This window comes from Sipha flava, unplaced genomic scaffold (genome assembly GCF_003268045.1).
Source record: "Sipha flava isolate LNK unplaced genomic scaffold, YSA_version1 234_pilon_pilon, whole genome shotgun sequence".
In the NCBI taxonomy this organism is placed as follows: domain Eukaryota; kingdom Metazoa; phylum Arthropoda; class Insecta; order Hemiptera; family Aphididae; genus Sipha; species Sipha flava.
Window position 1 is genome coordinate 344283 of NW_020272875.1, and position 23258 is coordinate 367540.

Here is a 23258-nt window from a genome sequence, read left to right on the forward strand (position 1 = left end):
GACTAAACGACGAAGGGACGTGAGTGAAGGACGTCTCATTACCGCCGCCGCCACCGCCGTCGCCTAGCGGTACGGGATAAAAGGATCTTAGGCCGCGCGCACGTAAGCAAGATGTATAATGTGTCCGAAAAGACGACGGTGACCCCGCGACCGTAATCCCTCGTAGCGTTAACAATATCCATCTGCTACCTAGTCGGGTGTGCACGTGTACATTTATATTTGCATACGCGTACGTATGTGTACATCATGTATTGTACGCATTATACCGCGTTTAATCACGCGCGCAGATCCCTGTCGGATTGTTTTGATTTGCTAACGTCCGACTGCGCTACGCCACGCGGCACATGTGTGTACAAATGCGAAGACGTCGTTGCGAACGTTAACGCCGCGGCGACGGAGTTCCGAGGTCCGCGACAGTATATATATATGTATATATATATAATTTATATGTGATAGGTTTAAAAGACATTTTATCTTGTAGGCCTTTTAAGCCTGGCCCGATCTCTTCAGGTTTCTTGTTTTTTTTTCTTCTTCTCTCGCGCAGCGTGATCACACGACACGATTATGGTGTTCCCGAAACACAAGAGTAAAATCGTTCAAACATATAAGTAAAACGTTTCCTAATCGCTACCGTAATGCTCTAAAATCGTCAAAAGCGCGTAGGATTTCATTAGTTTTGATCAAATATACAAGTTTGATCGAGATATATATATATATATATATTGTTTACCGTTATCACGCGTGAAAGTAGTATGCATTTCTTCCGTTTGTTTTTCCACATGCACACGCATGTAAGGTCATATATATTTATATGTGTGTATGTTGTGTTTTGTATTTTTTTCGGTCAACCGAGTAACGTTTTCGTTGTTTGCTACGTACAATTATTGACGCGTTATACACGTGTACGGTTTAAATCATTTTTTGGTTCCACAATTTGATGGAATAAACTGATTTGCATTTAAGAAAAATTGCAATCGTTATTATTGTAAAACGTGTTTATTATGAAACTGCTCGAAAATAAATACGAGACGATTTTAGGGTGAAATTTTCCACGTACAATTTTACAGTTAGACGTTAGTATATAAATAGTAAGTGAATAATACGTTGTGTCAAAGAAAATACGTAAAATCAACATCCGTGCCACCTGTTTGTGTAATAATATCACTGTACATAACGTGCACAATGATCCTGTGAAATCGATTTGTGTAGAACAGTTTATATTGCGTATATTTTCCCAATAGTCAGCGACAAAGATGAAGGTCGCAGGTTACCGTGTCATTGTTAGTGTTTGCAATAAATATTCTCATGGTACATATTTTGTGACTCGACGTCATTAATCAATTTCGGTGGGTAATGATTTCTTTTCTGCGGACGCGTATCGCAGTATTTATATATTATCAATGCATTCAGTCTATTCATTTGGATTTCGAATAATGCGTATAATATGTCTATGTAATATTTATATTATAAATATTACATATGTGTATGTGTGGTGTGTTCGGGTGCTCGGCGGACTTGCACATTGTGAACGTTTCGTTCGAAATAAAAAACATACTACATATAGGTGCACGCAGGTGAATGTACTACATGCAGAATAACCAGTCACTGGAATATATATTTATTGATGAAATTTCAGAAAATTTTTATTATGCAAATATGCATTTTAACCTCTGTAATAAACAATTCGATAAAATACCTCGTAAAAAACCCTCGTAGAGCGCAACACATACAAGCGGGTACGGAGCATCTATAAACGTATTACGAAATCGATCACAGAGATGAGATGATGTTTCATTTCTGTCCGTGCGCCCCTCGAATTCTACGTATTCGTTATGCATATGTTATACGATTTTATTGGACGCGCACCTTGTCGGCAATCGATTTTCGTTCGTAAATTCGATTAGAATCAAACGAATGTGTCAGTCAGTATACATGCATTGTGTACACGTACATGTTTTAACCGCTGGATCCAAATGTTACTATTATAATAATTCGTTCGTTCGTCCGTCCGTGCGCAATAGCACGTGAACCTTCATACACGGCAACTTTGTCTCGACTCGACCAAAATAGTATCACTACAACCATGGCGGCGATATAATCGACGAAACGTCAACTATTTTGTTATAACCGTGTTGCAGCGCCATGAATGAAACTTACCGAGTAGTCTTTTTTTATTTTTTTTTTTAATGTCTTTTCACCCTTTCTCGTACGCATCGCCATTGCCGCCGTCATGGCCATCATTAGCGCAGACACACGAATCACACACACACACACATGTATGAATGTATACGTACATGCGTTGTATTAAATAAACAAAATATGTTCGTGTGTGCGTGTGTGCGCTTACTCGGTCGCGTTTAATAAAACAAAAATCAAACACTTCTATTCATTATATCGTACGCGCAGTCGAATGTGAAAGGAATGAAAAATGATTGCCCTTCGTCGCCGAAGCGAAGAGCAACGGTGCGGCGCAGGTGTAGGGGTGTCTATATACTTCGATGAAAAGAAGCCTCCCCCATAATCGAAGACGAAGGGTATTTATGTACATGTACACATAAAACGTATATTGTACATGAATTATTATAAGCACACGTATGGACCGTATAGTGTTTCGAATCGGCGGGTACCTATATGTTATAATTTCTATGTGTACGTATTTATTATCGTGCGACAACGAAGAGCTGGTAAAATATTCATTCAAACAGACGAGGGCGACCGTGTTGTGAATGTTATACGTATTATTGTACGACGGTGCCTTGATGGCCGCCACTGCAGCCACGTATAACGAGTTCGATGAATAGACGGACGGAAAGAAAGAAACCTAAGCGCACGTCACATGCCTGCGCGTTACGACGTGTACTATCGTCGTTTATCTTACGCCCGGAGAATATCGTAACGCTGTAGTTCTACCGTTCGCTGATACGGAACGATAATTATTTGTGTACCACGACAACACGTTATTGGTGTACTCGCGATACTTCAGCTGTTATCAATGATTAAATGTAGGTACCGTTCGATTCCGTACGGTAAATGTTTTCTATTTAAACAGCGTTTCCGTGGATCGTGTAATTTTCGATCATTGCACACGTGCATTATTATTACTATCTGCTGCAAAGTAAATCGTACAACTTTTAATACACTTCCCCCCCCCCTCCGCCGGTAAGATTATTATACTGTTTGCGGAAAGTTCGAGGAGAAACTGTCAAAAACAAATTATCCTCCAATGCGAATCTTATATACGTATATTGTACAAGTATTATTATATCAATTTTTACGTAGCTGTACGTAAACTTTTGTGTATTCCATCGCAAATTAACTTTACAACTTTTATGCAAAACTCGTAATTATTTCAATATCGCACTCGTGATTCAACTGCACACGAAAACTTTTCATAGTAAATACATAATAAACGCACGTTTCGGACGGAGATTATAACGAGAGATTTCATCGATACGGATAATAAAGCGTAGAGCCCTCAGTTTCATCATTACTCGTTGATACGACGTGATACAACTGTGGACTACGGACATAAAACACGACAAGTGTGCACGTCGAACCATATGTTTTCAACACTTGCAGAGACGGCTTGTGTTCAATAACGAACATTGAAAATCACTTTCAGCTACAACTGCAGATGCCTTTAATATATTCTATAACAAATTATCGACTCCCGGGTCTTCTGTTAACTCCCATAGGACTACTGTTTAAATCACTTATATACGTAACGGAATCGGTTAAAACAACATGTGTTTATACTCTGCACGGTCATTATATACAAATATGCGTCTACGTGCGCATGCTTGTGCGTGCGTGTGAGTGAGAGAAAGAGGGAAAGAGAGAGAGAATGTATGTCTATAGGTCGTAAGCGATTAATTTGGATAAAAGGCTAAACGTCTGCGTGTATTAATTTGCAATATTATACTCGAGCGATAATTCTTGTTATATAATTTATCGTGTACCATATATTATAATATCTTAAGAGATTTTGAGAAATTAATGTGGGTTAAAGTAAAAAAGTAAAAAAAAAAATAACCGGATAATAAAAAAAAGTATAGAATTATAGAAGAAAAAAAAATATAGTGTAAACAATATTTACAGATATTTTATAGGTATACTGTGTCAGACGGAAGCGTATCATACGTATGGACGTTAAACACTCGAGTGTAATAAAATCTGTATTAATATATTGCTTTTGCTGCGTAAATAATCCGTTCATAAAATATAATATTATTTCACTAGTATAAACGAAATCATCTAAATTATTATCAATAAACGATAGCCATCGAGATAAATAGTTGTAATAAATTTAACGTTTGAATGACAAACAATCATTATACATATATTATATTGTCCGTACCTGGGCTTAAAGTACGTGTAAAATGTTTTAAGCGCACAAGTTAAATTTTTCATTGAAATTATTTCTTTGTAGTTGATGTGTACGAACTTGGTACTGTCAATTTTTTACGTGTTTATGATAACGTCCATTTAAACGAAAATGAATTAATTTAAAAACAATAATATTTTAAATAATATGATATTATAATTATTATTATTATGGTGTTTCAAACGATAATAATAATAAGTCGTGGAATACCACAACAGGTTATACAACATTATTTGATAAGTATAAAAAAATTAAAAAATTATAAACATTTTATGTTACATTTATTAATATTTAATTCCAAACGACATTACACAACGTAAAACTTTAATAAGGTTAAACGTGATTTGTACGATTTAAAAAAATGAAACGTGTCAGCAGTTTAAGAATCAGATAAATAGTAAACTAATATTAGAATTTACAAAGCACTCGTTTACTTAAATATTATCGTTTGTATTAAATTACACGAATATAAGTAATCCAAACAATTAGTTAAAATACTAAAAATCATTCATGTAACAATTCCTGTAAATTGAATGGTAAGAACTAAAAGTAATGCGCTAAAAACTATGGTAAAAATAAATACATGAAAAAAAAAAATCTAATTTTGTTAAAAACTTAATCGTGAAATCGATTTTATAAGATAAAAACTTTTCACCGGAAAATATTCATAAAGTGCTATTATTAGTAATCTAAATTTTTAACTATTGCAGTAATACAAAATAAAATTCACGATGCGACTTGAAAGTCGAAATGCACTGTTCATTGTAAACGTGTTGGATTAAAAAACACAATAATTCGAAACTTCGGGAGCTCGAAAGGTATTTTCGTTGAGGAAAAATGATTTTCGTTTTTCGCTTTCGTTGCCTTTTGTTTGTCGATATGATGTAAAATACCGTCGGATCGGGTCTTCTTTGTCTCGCGTATACCGATGTCGTCCGGTACGCGGTAAACTTTTAAACGCGTACCTACGGACTTGATGTCGTGGTCGCTTTCAAAAACTAAAATTACCAATGGAAAATGCCGTAATGGATAATATTTAATGGATGTATGTTTACAAACCTATGACAAGACTATTAACAAAACTGTTATTGACCTGTGCGACTTCGCCCTAAGTTTATGTTTTCGTTTTAAAATGATTACTCATACCCTCCCACCCCCGCTGTCGAAAACGTGTGCACGTCGTCGCGTACGACCGATCGGACGAGCACCACGAGTTTTACGATCGACGCTTCCGTTCCGTACACGTATGGTGTGTATAATTATTATCATTCCTCGGTGCATAACGCCACCGAGTTTATTCGATCTTTCCAGTCTTCCCGAGATCCTGTCGTCACGTATATATATATAATATTTAGGCGCTTATTTTAATAATTACACAACTCGGGTCGTAAACGCGTCCTCGCCGGTCTCCTCTTAAAAATAGTGTGTACGATGGGAAAGCACACTCGCGCGCGCGCACGTCGTTTACCGCTAATGGATCTGTTTGCAGCAGGTAGCAATAAAAATCGGTCGGCGACATGTGCGAACGATAAATATCACTTTTATATTATAATTTCGTGTACGAGTGTATATGCTCCGCGCGCACGGATATATAAATACGAACGGTTTTAAATATCGGTAGGCTTTCGTGGCGGGAGCATTCTTCCCCCTCGAATGTTGTATGCACACGTTTTAAGCTAATTTTCGTCTCAGAAAAAACAAAACACTAAATATGTATATATATGTTATGATAATAAATTATGCATACATATATGTGTATAAATACTACGTAACATTAACTGTGTGCACTCCTTCGTGAAGTGTACGCAGTTTGGCGCGTCGTACCTCCCGTCTGCGTTCGTCACGTCTAATCGGCTACGACTCTCAAACGGGGACGGTCGAAAGCGGAAATCGGATTTCTAACCGATCACGACCTGTCTTCCGCCCACGTGTCTTCACCGTGACACTCGAAGGTATAAGACATAATAAGTCACATAATACACGTGATTTGACTTCGGTACGCGCGTACACGAAAACATTTCGGGGAGGATTTTATTTATGGTTTTCAATTGGTAATGGCACTGCTACCGCAACAAATGGCGAACAAATAGGTTGCGACGGAAAATTTTACATAGCTACGTATACCAATCGAACATCTTTTACATACTCCCACTAATCGTGAAATGTGGGTGTACAAATACGATTGTAATTTTTATCGAAATTCCAGGGGGAAATCGAACCCTTAATCAACCTTGTGCGACTTATATTGTACAATAACACACACTGCGAACGATTTATACGCGAATCGCGTCTTCGGTGTTTTCAACGCGTAGATTACACTATTAGTATTCAGCGCGAAAGATACATTACTATTTATAGTAAAACAAACTCCTGAACAAATGTCATCGAAAGTCCCTTTGGAACACAATACCGTGTTATTTCATGATAATGATATGCGCGTTATCCTAAGCATTGGTTAACATGCTGCGGTACTGAGATAATCTACATCGTCAGGTCGCTGACGGTTCCGTTGTTTTTCGTACGTCTACACTGCAGAACAGAAGGTCATTCGATTCGAACCCCGCGGGCCATTCAATATTTCTACATGTCATCACATATCAAGTTTTTTTCAAACAACCGGTATGTTTGAAATTCTCGACTGGTTTATTTTTTCACACACACATTTTGTTTATGATAAGTATTTTCATTTTTCACAATTCCATGTACTCATATTAATATTTTTAAAAAAAAACTCAATTTTTTCCATTAAAAAATGTTGTGATTTGGTAAGTCATTTTTCATATTTACCCATTATTTTTTCAGACAGTCGAGATAAACTTACTAAAACTTACGAAAAAAAATGGTAACAAGTTTCAAAATACCACTTTACGAGAAAATTAAATTTTTTTTTTTTTAGTCGTAAACTAGAAAAGTATTGATCGTAGCAATATAAAACGTTCACCGAAAGTTGTCTAAAGATTTTTAAAGTATTCCGACTTTGCACGTTTTCTTAAGTATTTTTTATAAAATAATTTTAATTCTAAAAATCTAACATTGAAAACCCGATGCAAAATTCCCGAAAAGATGTTCTATCTTTTGTAAAAAAATATCGAATACCACCAAGAAATGTTGTATCATTTTCTAGCTCGAAAATTCATAAAACTTACTAAGGTAATGCAATCAATTATAATTCTGTCTTCTTTATTTTCAGAGTGCACGCCTATCTTGCTGAATCCTATGCACTGTAATTTCGCATTTAAAGCGAACGTATATAATTATAAAACATAAATCTTTGACTTCCGGGAAACTCAGCCAACGTGTAAGTATTTAGACGATTTGAAAACGTGATAAATTTTTCGAAGTAATTAATTCCAACCGTGTGTATTGTACGTAAATAAATTACGCGCTACAAAAGCATACGGAACAACGCGTGCCCGCGTACTTAATACTGTATCGGATGAATTGTGTTTCGATTAAATGTTGTAACGTTATACGCGATACGAAGGCGAACGGGTCCGTTGAAGTATCCCAACCGCGTGATGAAAATTATGTTAAACGGTTTGTTTTTTATGAAAAAAACGCAGTAAATCCAATATCGGTGTGTCTCCCGATAGCGATACCGTTTGCGGGCGGTCGGAAATCACAAGAAACACTATACGGATTCGTTATGGCGGCGTACAAGATGTAATATCCGTGTTTTATTTCGATCGGTTGCGCGCACTGTGATACGCGTGTAAACGTCAATAATGTATATGGTCGTACGACTTCGAACGGGTCGCAGACGAACGTCGGATCGATTAATCAAAACTCTCCGAAGGTATGCGCCGGCCAGCGAAGAGAAAAAAAAAATAACCGTCCTCCGTTTACGTCAGAGTCGTCCGCTCGTGTTGTTCCGATGTGTAATACACGTGGACGACGTCGGGAAACTTATATCGATTTCACGGCACGACAGTTGCACAGCCGATTGGTATTGTTGAACACCGCGACAGCGACATTGTACCCCTGCAACACTACTTGTGTCCCTCAAGTCGACGGTAACCCGCAGTCGTTAACGTGATCCAACATTTCGTATTACGTACGGTACGAGTGAACGTACGGAGGGGGGAGGGGGAAGTCAATAATAACAAATTGGAATGCGTTTCGACACAAATATTCGACTACATGAAACATAGTGAAAGGACAGTTGTTCTTGGACGGCATCAAAATCATCGATGTAGCGGACTGTAAAATGCCAGTTGACGAATATGATGATTAAGTTTCGATAAGTTTCTGCCCACTCGCCCGGAATGGGTGAGGATCGATTCGTTTATGCCATGCAGATCGTCGAGTCGACCGAGATCAATTTAATTTTCGATTTTCGGTTCGGGCGAACGTTTCTGAACTTTTCTGTGTCACGTAGCCGAAATATAAATGAACGTTGACATATTTACATAATATATACATGGTTTTCGATTAGTTGGATATAATGCAATATGTTTATTTGGATATCTCAAAAAAAAAAAAAAAATTAAATAAATATGCTGATATAAGAAGTGGTGCAATATGGTATTCTTCGTGATTCTTGGAAAATGGATATCATGGATAATATTTTGTTCTGCGATCGACTTAATCGATAAATAGCAGAACACACGGGGAAAACATTTATTTTTTGATTTTTCAAAGGAAATATAAATACGATTAACGCCGAAGTTACCGAAAATGCTTCGAAATTATTATATATTTTTTTAAAAAAAAATTCCTTTCTCTTTGAAAAACTATTGGACAACCGAAAAAATATTGCTTTCTCAACCTTCTTGTGTAGGATATGATGAATATCGATGAATATGATTGTAATTTGATTTATTTTAACGTACGAAATAAGTGTTTACAAAAGAAATGATATTGTACAGTGCAATACATAATGCCGCGTGGACACGATTTATGATTAAACTGCAGTTCGGCGTCACGCTATCGTATATCGGGTTTTTGAGTGCGATCAGAAATCGTTTACGTTTCGAATATCTGGAACGCCGGACGGGTCGCAACGCGAAATTGGCAACACAAAATTCCATTACGAATCGTTGTTGACGTGGGAGAAGGGCGATGGTTATTGTTGCAATAAGATTTCAAGAAACAATTTCAACAAAACGTTCAAAATAGTATTTCCGGCCGATTTGATTTCTCGATGTTTACGTGTCTTAGAAGATTGTTAGCTTAGCCGGTAAGATTAGTCGGAAACTGGAAAGAGTAAATAATTTCCTTTCATCCTTCACAGTCGATTGTTGTTGTTGTTATTATTATTATTATTCAGATCTTTCGCGAGAGTTTATGAATGTATATTATATACTCGCCCGAAACGTCCTCGTTGCGTCAGGCGGGGGGTGACAGTTAAATATATGTTTAGGAAATTAGGTTAAGTTCCTCTATATTAGGTTGACAAAGTTTCGTTCGAGGGAGTTGAGTTTGGTGGCACGGTACGTATATCGGGTCACAATACTATATACGTAATAACAGTTCATATTATTATTATTATTATTATTATTCGTTGCATTGATAACTACACGATAATTATTGTTTTGAAAGTTACGAGTTATATTTCAATTTAGTTTTTGACTGTCAATTTAAACGACTTAATGTATAATATCATTGGAGTTTGAAAAGCATCATCTAGTATACGAATGAAGTAATTCTTAAGTTTGCCATTTTGATTGCATTATAATAAACTTTATGATTTTGTCGCGCATAAAGTACACATAATACCTATAATGATTGACGTTATTAACCGTAGTAGATTGGAAATCAAAAGTGACAATTCATTATTCGTACATTATACGTGTCCGTTCTAGCGTCTATGGTATAAAAAAAATCTAACAATGGTGTATTATAATATAAATAAATTAACATATTTAAGATCATATAAAAAATTAATCGTTATAATAGCTCATAATCATAGGCACAGACCGACACGAAATTATTAACTAATAATCAGTAATCCTAAGCATGTGAACATTTTAATACCTTATTAACCAGCCGTGTACTGGTTTATGTCAATTATAATAATTACTCGCATCGAATATATTTTCACTGCTTCATATAATTTCCTTGGAAATAAGATACGTATTAAACGTGTGCTCATTATAGTATGAAATGAAAATAGTATAATTATCCACGCAGATGTATTTAACACCAAAACCGGAGAAAGTAACCGAACGTTCTATTGTGTATTGGTATAAAATACAAATCTAGAAAATTTCTAACTGAATAAAATTAATACTGTATTAAATGAAATGCGGAATTGAGTTTTACAGCTGCGCATCATTATATCATGTACGATAGGACTAATGTAAATCTCATACCTATATCAAAATTGCTTATATGCTAATCACGCAAACCATAAAATATTGTTATTAATTTTTCATTTTTCTCTTTCTCTTATTACCAAGGACGCTGAAAATAACACATGTGAGATGTTAAACTTGTTCATTGCAAGACTATAGTTTTGTGTTTACATATTTCTACGACTACTCGTATAATGACATAGCCGTGCACGATCCTAGAAATCTACGACGCGTAAACTGTACATTACATTATGATATTATATAGTCATAGTGTACGAAACGAAGATGAATCGAAATACGCAGACCCAATGTGTCAATGTCACGTCCAATACAGATAACGCGCATTACAGGGTTACGAGACGTTATTTTGTTTCTCGAGAAACAATAAACGACGATATAATTATAATAATAATAATAATAATAATATATGCACGCGGCGACGGCGACACGCGGTGATTTAAACGATCGGACCACACTGGAACTCAACCGCCTTCGCCCCGTTTTACCTGCGGCAGACGACGTGCACAATAGTAGGTAATATACGGCGGCCGAGGGATCTATCTACCGGGTGATACGGGTGTTATTGGCACGAATATCGGATAGCTTGGGCGACACACGCAGTGCACACGATGTAGGTACGTATGCGTTTGAGATGGAGAGACAGCGAGAGTGAGACAGAGTGAGGGCATAATATTTTGTCGTTGTCGTTATTCGGTCCGGAGGAAGAAGAAACCACGCGTCGTTGGTGCCATAAAGAACGGAAAAATATGCATTATATAATATTGTACAGCTGCGTACATGTGTACCGAAACTCGTTGGCCTCAGATTACCCGACCGATAAATCAGGTCGCCAGCCGCAGAGTCCGGTCGAGAATGCGCGCGCGAATACACATATACCACGCGACGACCGCGTACGAGGTACACGGTGACGGACCGCGTGCAATATTCGTCGGGCCAACGAATAACGGATGTGTTCATAATCGACAAACGATGTCGCGCACGGTCGATAAGGGACTAATAAATCGCCTGCGTTGGTCCGATACGTAAATGAACCGCTTTTTTTTTTCTTTTTTTTTTCAACCTGTGTAAAATAAACGTCTTTGCGCGCAGTAAATCGTCATTTCATTTCCGCGCACGGCTACGAACGAATATACGACCGAAGATAAAATTTAATTACGAATAAACCGTGCACGTTTATCGATAAGCCGACCGAAACGAGGATGTCCTCTACAAATCATTTGGTTTTTCCGTTCCACCATACGTGTTTCTGATTCCATCGCCGACAACGGATACGTGTCCGTCGTGAGATCGCAACACGTGATTTGCGATCTCTATCGTTTAAGGTTACAATTAAAGTTCAAAGTTACATTTAAGGTTCCATTTTATGCGAAACCACTGAGTGATCTCCGCGAGCCGGCTTTTCGCAGATATCATCAACTCGATACCGGTGAAACAAGCAAATTATACCTACGGTAAATATAACCTAGGGGGGTAAGATTTTACTAGGAATATTGTACCCCCAGGGGGGTATGATTAGGTATGCACAGTGTGTAATAAATGTAGTGTAAATGTATAAAAGTACAGATATGTGAAAATAGTGAGATTAAAAAATCAACTAATTTATTAAATTTATATTTATTTGCATACACAATGTATATCATAATTTATTATTGATTTTTTTTTTTATAAAATCGCAATTTTTAAATAACTATTTATATAAAACCTTAATTTTGTCGCTTATATTAGAAGTTAGGTATAACAGGTATACAATATTAGATTGGCGCTTATGTACTACACATTTTGGCGCAAATGATAGGTAATTTTTGTACCTTTGGCGCTTTTGTCATATAGCCCTCTGTCCCTCTAGATTTTAATTTTCTAAAAATTGGCCCGATAGTAACTTTGAGTTGCCCACCCCTGAACTATATAGCACTATATAGTATAGTTATCATGCTTATCAACATTGTTTGATACGTACTTAAGTAAATAAAATTACTAAAATAATAAATAAAATTTAGATTTTATATTGCCACAATAGTCGCAACGCATACAATAGTTTAGCCGACCCGGTGGGGCCAACAAATACGAACCATTGATCAGTATATTATCGTGTATATGTGTGTTATAAATTTCTGGAATCTAATTATTGACCATGGGTTTCCTTAGAATGGTAATAGTACTATGACAATTAGATGTTTATCGATTTCACCGAAATCATAGTATTTTTGGAAATTATTTGTAAAGTGTTATCGACTACACCGAATTTTTTTACATGTTTATTACGCCATATACCGGAAAATCATAAAATATAGAAAATTAGCAAAATTGTGCTAATTAAATCTAAAATTGCATAAGATCTGTTGATAAAAATTATTTTAAATAGATAACAGAAAGGCGAAAAAACATATTTTATTAATAAAATAACGTTTATACCTACACCATTGTCTTTACATTAAAAAACAGATAGCTTAAAAAAATAATTGTATTTGTGCTATATTTTTTAGAACGTAGGAACATTGTACAGGGGGGGGGGGGGGGGGTAAAAAGTCCTAGGAAAATCATGTCCCCCTCAAGGTACAATATTCCTAGTAAATTCTTACCGGGAGATAAAATTATCCTAGGATATTCTTACCGGGGGATAAAACTTTCCTAGGATAATCGTACCCACTGAAGGGAGTATAATTAATCTAGGATAATATTCCTCCCCTCCGGTAATATTTTCCGGGGTATGATTTGACTGGAACACCGGCTCCACATTCCCTAGGCGTTCCGTCCGTCTTCTGATCTCGTACTTATCGTCTGCTATCCGCTCGACCGTTGAGCACACGGCTCTCGCGTGATCTTTACGATGACCGCAATGCACCGTACTCAGTGTTTATTTCAGGGGGATATCGAAAATGTTAGGGGAGGCGGGTATATGTGGTACGCAGCACGTCATAGGAATGAATGATTAATAAATACGCTTTTTCGGGGTGGTATAAATTTTTTTCTTTGAAGGGGTAAAAACTCCCTTCCGGTCACCCTTCTGAAACAAACACTGACAGTACATGCTTATACCGTTGTCCACGTGGTCGACGCGACGAACGGAAAAATAAAATCACCGAACGCTGCTTCCTCCGGCGTGCCGCTTACACGCTTTTCGTCGGTTCTTCTTTTGGTGTACGCGTTGTTGTTCCAGTGGATCAACGTGTTCGCGAGTTTTTAACGCACGCGCATGCGTGCGTTTATCGTTCGAAACACGATCGACGTTTTGACGTATAAAACAAAAAAATAAAACGACCGTTTTGTCCGGAAAAATTATAATTTTCAATGTCGTTTGTACGCGCCCCGGGAATCTCTACCAGCGCTACCCACTGCATTAAAGAAAATAAAAATAAAAATTCTTTTAAACACAATATTTTACTCGAACGATGGACGTATAATAAACATGTCTAAACGCGTAGTGAATTATTATTAAAAACTGTTAATTTATTGTTTTTTACACGATTCTTCATTTTTTTTCTCCATATTATACATGGTCACGGAGCATTATATATTATTTAGTAACACCTACGTCCGACGTTCACTTAGCAGCGATATCGATAGGAATCAGAAGTTGAACTATTACGACCGTATCATCCGATTTTAAAAACCATCAATATCAACGATTTTCATCAAAATCATAATTTAGTCAAATTTTAAGAGAAATTAAAATTAAATCTTATAAAATTTACTTTAAAAAATTGCCATATTATAATTTTTTTTTTTATAAATAAATGTAATTTTAAACCTTTAAATATTAAAATAAGCGTCAAATGAAAATAAATAATAGTCGTTTAAACCTAACGAATTTCTTGTATAAAAAATTAGAAACTTAGATTTTAGACAAGAACTTCTGTTAGGTTAATTGTTCGGAATTCAATTTAAATATTGTGTTGCCTAAATATATATATATAGTACTATAAAATTATATTGGTTATACACTAATACCAAATTTATCAGAATATAACTTATTGGTATTGTGTCTAACCAAGTAGTATTAGATAATTTTAACATATTTCTCCGAGACAATATTTATTATTTGATTCCGTACCATGCACCAATCCTATACTTTGACCTGCATTTCTGATATTGAGTTATAAATAAAAAGTAAATACGTTTCTTAGTGATAGTCAACATATGTTACTTGCACAAACAAGAACTGCATACAGATCAGGTATTTTCCTATTTAGTCTCGTTTCTACATTCTTCAGATATCTAAGTTAGTGTATGCGTGCGTGCGTGTGTATGTGTGTGTTGCGGTGACTTGTGGTGACGAAGGTTGGACGGCGTTAAACGAAGACGACAAAGGGCGCAGTATGTATATGCGTATGTGTGCGCGTGTGTGTTAATGAAAAGGAAAGGGAAGTGCTAAAGATGAAGGACTCAAAGAACAGAGAAAGCAAGTGTGTGTGTGTGTGCTTGTGCGTGTGCGTGTGTAAACGAAAAAGATAGAATGATGGCGGGTGGGAGTACAAGAGAAATAGAAAGAGATGGACAAATTTGATTTGTGTATCTCTTTGGATTATTTATGAGTTGGCCCGAGCAACGGGTTTCGCCGCCAATTTATAATATCAAAGCGCGTATTATGTGGTGCTCTTTCTCTCTTTTGCCAAACTTCATCGACAAACTTTTCATCGCGTACGTGAGAGGTCTCGAGCTTCAATATTTCCTCGAAGATATAATACACACACACACACACACACACACACACACACGCGCGCGCACGCGCGCGCGAATATCATACACACTATAATATCGTTTCTCGTTCGCTCTCTTCGTCACCGCCGTCCGCTCCGTCCGCGAGTTAGTTCCTTGTTTTGCGACGAAAATAAGTTAGTATAAACATCGTAGCCGGACAATGTGTCGCGAACAGCATAACACCTCTTGCACGTCCATAGCCGGACACCGTCTCGCTGCGAGTCGGGTCAAATCTCGCGTACGCGTCGTTTTTCGCGGTCGGTGGCCGTGTCGAGCGACATCGCGAAGGGGTACGACGTCGTGCGACTCTTAAATCTCGAGAACGAACTCTTTCCGGTTTTCGGAAACAAACCACGCGCGGTATAGGTCGAAAGCCACTGGAACAGACCGGGTACGTTTACAGCGCAAAAGTTGATTTTTCCAAACCGACGTCCGACCGGTAAGAACCATCGAAAACGACCGAGAACAACGCGCATACGTTTTCGAGAGATCGTAATTATCATCGAGAAACTCGTGGGCGCGCGTGATTGGATAACGGATTCGTAACGGGTTTCCACGCGGTTCGAACGCGAATCGCACAATCACGAGCCGTCGCGATTAGGTAATTATTTTTTTTTTTTTTTTGTTTCGGATCACGCGAATTTCGCGTTATAACGTCATGGGCGTATTTTAGGAGGGGGGGAGCGAAGGGGCGATCGCCCTCTCTTGAATCTTTATTTAAGAAACTGATTATATGTGAGACGCACATTTCAAATTTTTTTAATGAGGATCATTTTGTAACGAAATCAAATTACGCGAGGCTGTGAATATTGAATCGGGCTTTTTTTTGGGCTCATACTTAGTGAAAAATCAAATAAAACAAAAACGTAACTTTCAAAACACAGACGGGTGTTAAAAAGTACTATACAAAAGGCCATTCTAAGAGGTTTCGGCACTAGATTAAAAGAAAAAAAAAACCCACAAATATTAAGGATTCGCCTGATTTAAATATTACCAACAATTTTACTTGTACATTTTGAGCCCGAATTAATAAAAAAACCGCTTCCCCCCTAGAAATAAGTCAAAATATGTCCCTGAATAACGTCAGCCCCAAAACGTTCACAATCGCTGTTCGAGTGGGGTTTCGTAGTGCAAAACGAGCGTCTATGACCGGTGATACGAGGTGGTTGTTTAACGTGTTCATTTCGCTTGGTTATAGTTCTGGAAAAACGTGTCTATTCGCGAACACTTCGCGTCAAAAACTTTTCCCGTACAGATAAATGATTTGGAAGGAGTCCAGCATGGTTTACGCTGCGCTCCGAACGCGTTTCACCGGGTACGTCGTTTCGGTAACACAACGCGACCGGCACCACGTGGCCCGCGACAACCCTTGCGACGAGCAGTTGCCACGTTTTCCAATACTTCCGACGAAACCCCTACCCGGGCATTGCAGTTTTCGTCGCGTCGGATCTTGTGGGGAAACACACATTACTTGTACGATAATTTTTTATCGCTTCGTTATCCAAGAAGTCCGATTCGGTTATGCTTGTTGCGATGCCTTAACACTTTGTACACGGTCTTAGTACGTCTCTTGTTACGGGATATTAATTACACTTTTTTTCTTCTTAACGTTTTAAAGTCGCGATTTATGACGGTCGACCGGTCGTAAAAATATTATCGTTCTAATGCAGCTTTCATCGAAAAATACATACATCATAATTTTGCGCATGGGGCTTTATCTTAAAAATTTAAGAGGCTCGTACTGCTCGTACGTTAACGATTCTGAAACACTTTCAAGTTCAAACATTACTTTTGACAAAGCGGTCCATAAAACTCATTTATCCAATGGAAGTGCTTTAATGACTTGCACCAGTATATTATTGCTACGCGGATATTGGAGTACATTTTTTTTTTAAGTATAATTTCGCACAAAACTTCTAACTTTGTAATTTTTAGGGAATTATTAATGGCCGGTGCACGTGCAGCTTAACATTATACCGCATTAGAGTACTCCACTGTTATGGTTATAGAAACAGTCTATATCGGCTGTATGATGTACAAAACTTTTGATTCATACTAAAATCATGTATACATAAATATATCATAACATGTATCCAACGATTAAAAACAATAATGACTTACGTATCCGAAAGTTAAAAAATCGACATCAATTTTAATTCAAATTTTAAATGGTCACATGTGGTCTCCGTTAAATGTTAAAGCTTTCAAGCTTTCTCGGTACACTCATCACAATGTGTGACTTGACTAAAAATTTAATTTAATTGAACATGAGCTCTAAAGTACGACAATTTAACACTGGTATGCAATGTATTCAAAAATTAAATTCTTATGTCACACGTGTACACAAGCGCTAACATTTATACACATCAGATGTTTTGGTAACCCGGACTCGATTTCTGACATCGAAATTCAAAAATTAATTCGCGTCGACATCTGGTGTATATAATTTTGTCGGTAAGATTTACGCATTAAACGTTGTGTACACGAATCAGACAGTTTAATTAATTCGTATTAATTCGTTGTGAACAATCGATATAAAATATAACCTGTTGTTTGACAAACCGGTAGAAATATTTGCTGTGCGCTGAAAGCGTATAATAATTGTCATAATCGGAAACAATTATATACTTCAAGTACCTATACGGTACACGATATTAAACGCGATTTGACAGCTGAAATTCGTTGAAGTCATATGTTGTATTCGCTATGGAAAAATCTCTTTACTACATTTATGATGTTCCATACGCGCATTCGTATTCGTCGGTATACAGAGTGATATGCAAGCACAAACACATTTTTTTTTTCTATTTAAACTATGAATTTATTGAAATTTTAACCTATAGAAAATGTACGTCTACTGTAAGATTATATTTTTAAAAAAATAGATCGTTTGTACCTCTAAATGACTAAAGATTGTCCTGAGGCAACATAAACATTTTTTTTTCAAACAGGAATATAATTTTTCTTACGCAAGTAACTATTCAGATAGCATACGATAGTCAAAATTTGGACCTATACATTCGGAATCGTTCAAATTTAAAATCGTGTATGAAAAGTGTAAAATAACTTGATGATACACTTTTGTCTTTATAGCTTCAAGATCACGTAAAGATTACTGAGCTCCAATAACACAATTAGGAGTTTGATACGCTTGTATATACAAATATTTATTAATAATTATTTAATATATTTATATTTAATAATTATTTTTTAAAGATCAATTAATGTTGATCAATATCGGTATCTTATGTTGGTTTCATAGTTTTCTCGCAGCCTAAAAACAAAATCATCAATATTTTAATTGTTTCTATATACTTTTTACACTAGGTTCGAAATTTAAACAATTCCGAATGTACCGATTGATGACATCGAAAACTCAAAAAAAAAAAAAAAAATGCATCAAATAACTATTTGCGTTAAGGGAATTTAATTGACGTTTCGTTTAAAAAATCAAAAGTGGATATTAACACTTTTTCCTTAAAAGGTCTTCTTTTGGGTATTCAACACTTAAGGTTGGTTTTGAAATTGGATATTGGTTCTCTCAGAACAGAGAAATCTTAGCAAACCTTTTCAGTTCGGTATAACTTATTAGTCCAACCTCGGAGATCATTTGTTTGATAAATGAAGTTTTCGGACGTTCCCGGTCCATTTTACCTTCAATTATCACTTCTATTATTTAATGGGCTAGTTCATTTTCATGTCTTAATATATGACCCATAATGTTTCATCGTCTTGTTCTGATGTCTTTGCCTATCTCACTTCGTGCATCTAATTCATTGAATATGTTTTCGTTGGTACGGTGTTCTATCCAACTCACTCTCAGCATCCTTCTCCAACACCACATTTCGAAACTTTCGAGTGTTCGTTGTTTTGCTTTATTTAAAATTCATGTTTTGCAACCATAGAGTGCCAAACAAAACGTTTTTTCATCTTAATACTCATGGTATATGTATTGGAGCATAGGTAACAAATTTTTCGTTTTTCATAAATGCTGACTTTGTCCTCTTACACCCTTTCTAATTATTGCTGTCTCTTTTTTGTCCGTTACTTTTATTGTAGCTGATTGGTCTTTGTATAAATTGTATATTATACAATTGTATATCTATACTTTTAAAGTATAGAATTCTTTCCGTGGTACATTATCAAAAGCCTTTTCCAAATCTATAAATGCTATATATGTGTCTTTATTAAATTATATTTGTTTTTTTATCAATATTCTTAAGCTTAAGATTGCCTTTCTAATACCTTTGTTCCTTCTAAATCCGAAAAGATCATTGCTCAACTTTTTTTCTACTATGTTCTCGATTCGGGTGCGTATTATTTTCATTAAGATTTTAGCTGCGTGTACCATTAAACTTATCGTTCTGAATTCCTTATATTTATCAACCGCTGCTATTTAAGGTATAGATATAATAATGCTTTCCTTAAAATCTTTGGGGATCTCTCCCGTAATGTATATATCATTCACTAATTTAAATAGCTCATATTGCAATTCTGTACTCGCATTTTTGATTAGTTTCATTGCTATGTCGTCTATACCTGCTGCTTCACATGTTTTCATTAGCTTCAAAGTTTTATTGAACTCGTCTCTTAAGATGACTCTCCCCTGCATATCTGGGTTATTAATATTATTGAGATTTGCTGTTTCTCCTTATTGGTATAAAATTTCAAGATATTGTTTCCATCTTGTTGCTATTTCGTCGTTGTCCAATATCAAGTTTCTATTCATATCTCTTATTTTGCTGTTTAGTTTCGTTTTTCCTCCGAAAAATGTCTTGATTATGTTAAACGCTTGACCCTAGAGTGTTCCATTTCTCGGCACTTTTCTTTTAACCATTTCTCTCTTGCAAATTTCGCTTCTCTATTAATTTTATTCCTTAGCTCTTTCTATCTTCGTATTCTATGATTATCTTTGGCGTTGTTCTTATACTTCCTTCTCCCTTCAATATCTCTTTCAATATTATCGTTTATCAATGATTTCTTAAAAGGTACAACAAAAGAATAACCGATTATTTGGAAAACATAGTCTTATACACAGTAGTACGTACGTTTTGCGTGGAGGATCGTAAATAATTCTCAGCACAAGCATACGCGAGGGATAAGCATGCTTAAAAATAAATCCTGTACATTATTTCGCCGCGCGAACAGGCGAGACCAGTTTCGGTCGTGCGAACCGGAGAAGACCGCGTGTACCTACCTAAAGCCGCGCACGTAACGCGGTGAGAGGCCGCAATTTGTGGACAGGTCAAGATTTTCTGGGTGACTTTTAGGAAAACTATAATTCTAGTGTTCGGCACGCGGTCGTCCCGCCGTCGCAATAAAACGTAATGATAATCCAAAAACGCAATGGTTCTCACGACCGTAATGATTACGTACTGGCGCAGAATCAGTCCGCCTGACTGTCGCCTCTCGCGTCCGACCTCTCCACGTCTGTCCACCGGCACACCTATGCATTAAACGAATTCGGTTACGTCAATGCGACGGTTAATATAACTCCGAACGGTTTGGCGATCTCGGCACGCTTCCCGGATCGAACGGTACTCCGTGCACGTGCAGTGTTACGCGACAGCGGTGGCCAACGCGTGGAAAAATAAAACGATATTAAGAGCAAAAAACGTTTATGAATACATTTTATAATTTTTATAATTTGATCCGAGTAATAATGATTTCATTTTTTTTTTTTTCAGTATTCTATAAAATATAATATTTTATTTTATTTTTTCAATTATGTGTGCCGAAAAAATAAAAAAAAAAACCTTAATAATAATAAGAACATTTTGGTTTTTGTTAATAAGACACGAGCCATAAGTCGGACACCTCTGTTGTACAACGAGCGGTTGTGAATTGAAAAATAAATGTGTCTCGGGAAGATCGCGTAAAGATGTGCGACAAACATAATTTTTCCTGCGAACGCCGCTGAGTGCGATGTTCTAAACAGATCGTTGGATTGAGTTGTGATTTGTATGATCCGCCGCGCAATAAGATTTGTGTGATCGCGCTCTGCAATTGTCGAGACGTAGTCAGTGACGGTGGTGTCCGACGGTCAAGAGGTTTGAAACTCTGTCAGAAATCGTGATTTGCGTCGCAGTGGAAAGAAAAAGCATTAGCGTAAAAGATAATCATCAATAATTTTTATTTTAACAATTGTTGTGTTTATAAAATGTTATCTATTTTTTTTCAACAGAAATATCTAGATAATCGGGGATGTAATGTACCGGGACGTCAAGGAGCGTCTAAAATCTAAATCTAAAATTCAAATTTGCTGTTTCGTCAGTTTTTGGTTTTTTTGCGTTCTTCTTCATATTTATTCATTGTATACCGTTGAATAGTGAACTTATCAATCGAAATATGTGTATTTGAACGTGGTGCACAAAAACAAAAAAAAAAAGTTACTTTTACAGAATTATTTTTTTTTAAACGACGTCTGATAAGTATTTGCATCCCGGCCTCCCGGAATATAAATCCGGCACTGATCACAGTACCCGAAAATAAGTCAAAAAACCGCATGGGACTCGGGCCATATGATCGTAGATTATTTTGTATGCGTAACAGCGCCTTCATTGATACTTGGACTTGAGTATAAAAGCTTGTAGTAGTGGTACCGTACATAGGTAACCACAGTTGGGTTTATGCTCGTTATCCGCGCGCCGTTCGGTTACGATAGGCGGCTGCTCACGTCAGTCGCCAAACGGATTAATCGTGATTATTTATTTATTTGTCGTGCGTCCTAACCGCCGCTAAAGTCTCCGGGTCGAGTTTGATATGAAATATGAAATGAGAGAGAACAAAAAGTGAAGGAAAAAAAAATGGCAACGACAATCTGGTTTCCTTTGTAAACGGCCGCCGGCGCAGAGCTGAAACACAAATTCGCTGTCGGCGACAGATGTTAAGTCACGCGCGCTGTAACCCGGTTTCCTCTTTATATATTATTTATTTATTAGTTTTTTTTTTCTTCGTATTTATTTCAAAAGACGTCAATATTAATGAATTACACGCGAAATGTATAGGCAGCGTATGGTCGGTTCGAGTGACGCCTGCGGATCGCATGCAAATTTCCCTAACGACCCTTGACAAGACAACAGGAGTTTACTGCAACGCGGCGAAGGAGACTAAATTAAAAAAAAAAAATTGAAACGTTCTGCGGGCTAAATACCGGTATGTATGTGTATGTGTGTGTGTGAGTATGATAAATGTGCTCGCGAACGGAACCGCGATGCCGATCACACGACTGTGTGCTTATATGCCTGTCCATCGGTGCGATCCACATCCTTAAACTCGATACATCCTTATATAGTGTATACCATACGGTATATCAATAGGTACGTGGAGCAAGGATCTATAGTGTTTGCGTGTACAATAAATCTATGGCCAACGCTTTTGGTGATCTGTACAACAATTCGACGCTCGGAACAAAGCGAAAATTAAATCTACCCCGTACGTTTTTCGACCGATTCGTTTTTTGTTTCGCCCGGTGAAAGAAACGAAATAATAAAAAAAAATAATAAAAATAAAAAAAAATAAGTAAATAAATGAATAAATTCGTTATTATATCTCCGAAGAAACGACTACAGTGACCATTATTTTATTACCGTTTTATAATGTATTTTTAACTGGATTTTAAAAATACGTACATTTGGAACACGACATTTTGGCACAGTTTGTTTTATTTTTTAGAATGATAGTGATTTACCGTTTTGTTTGGCTTTTATAATGAACGACGGATAACAATGAAGACATGTGACGAGGAGCGCACGAAGAAGACATTTAAAATTGAACTAATTTAACCCAGTGTTTTTTATATAAAATCGGTTACGGTCGAAGAGATTTGGTTTTTGTTTTTGTTTTTTTTTTTTAAGTTC

General features: G+C 36.6%; 1 long non-coding RNA gene across 2 annotated transcripts in view; it reads left to right on the top strand.

Annotated features, from left to right (window-relative positions):
• Nucleotides 1-23258, top strand: part of LOC112683753 — a 110989-nt gene that overhangs the window by 30532 nt on the left and 57199 nt on the right. For both annotated transcript variants that reach the window (XR_003148616.1, XR_003148617.1), the window contains exon 4: nucleotides 7575-7682. This is a non-coding gene — a long non-coding RNA (uncharacterized LOC112683753). The remainder of the gene's footprint in view (nucleotides 1-7574; nucleotides 7683-23258) is intronic.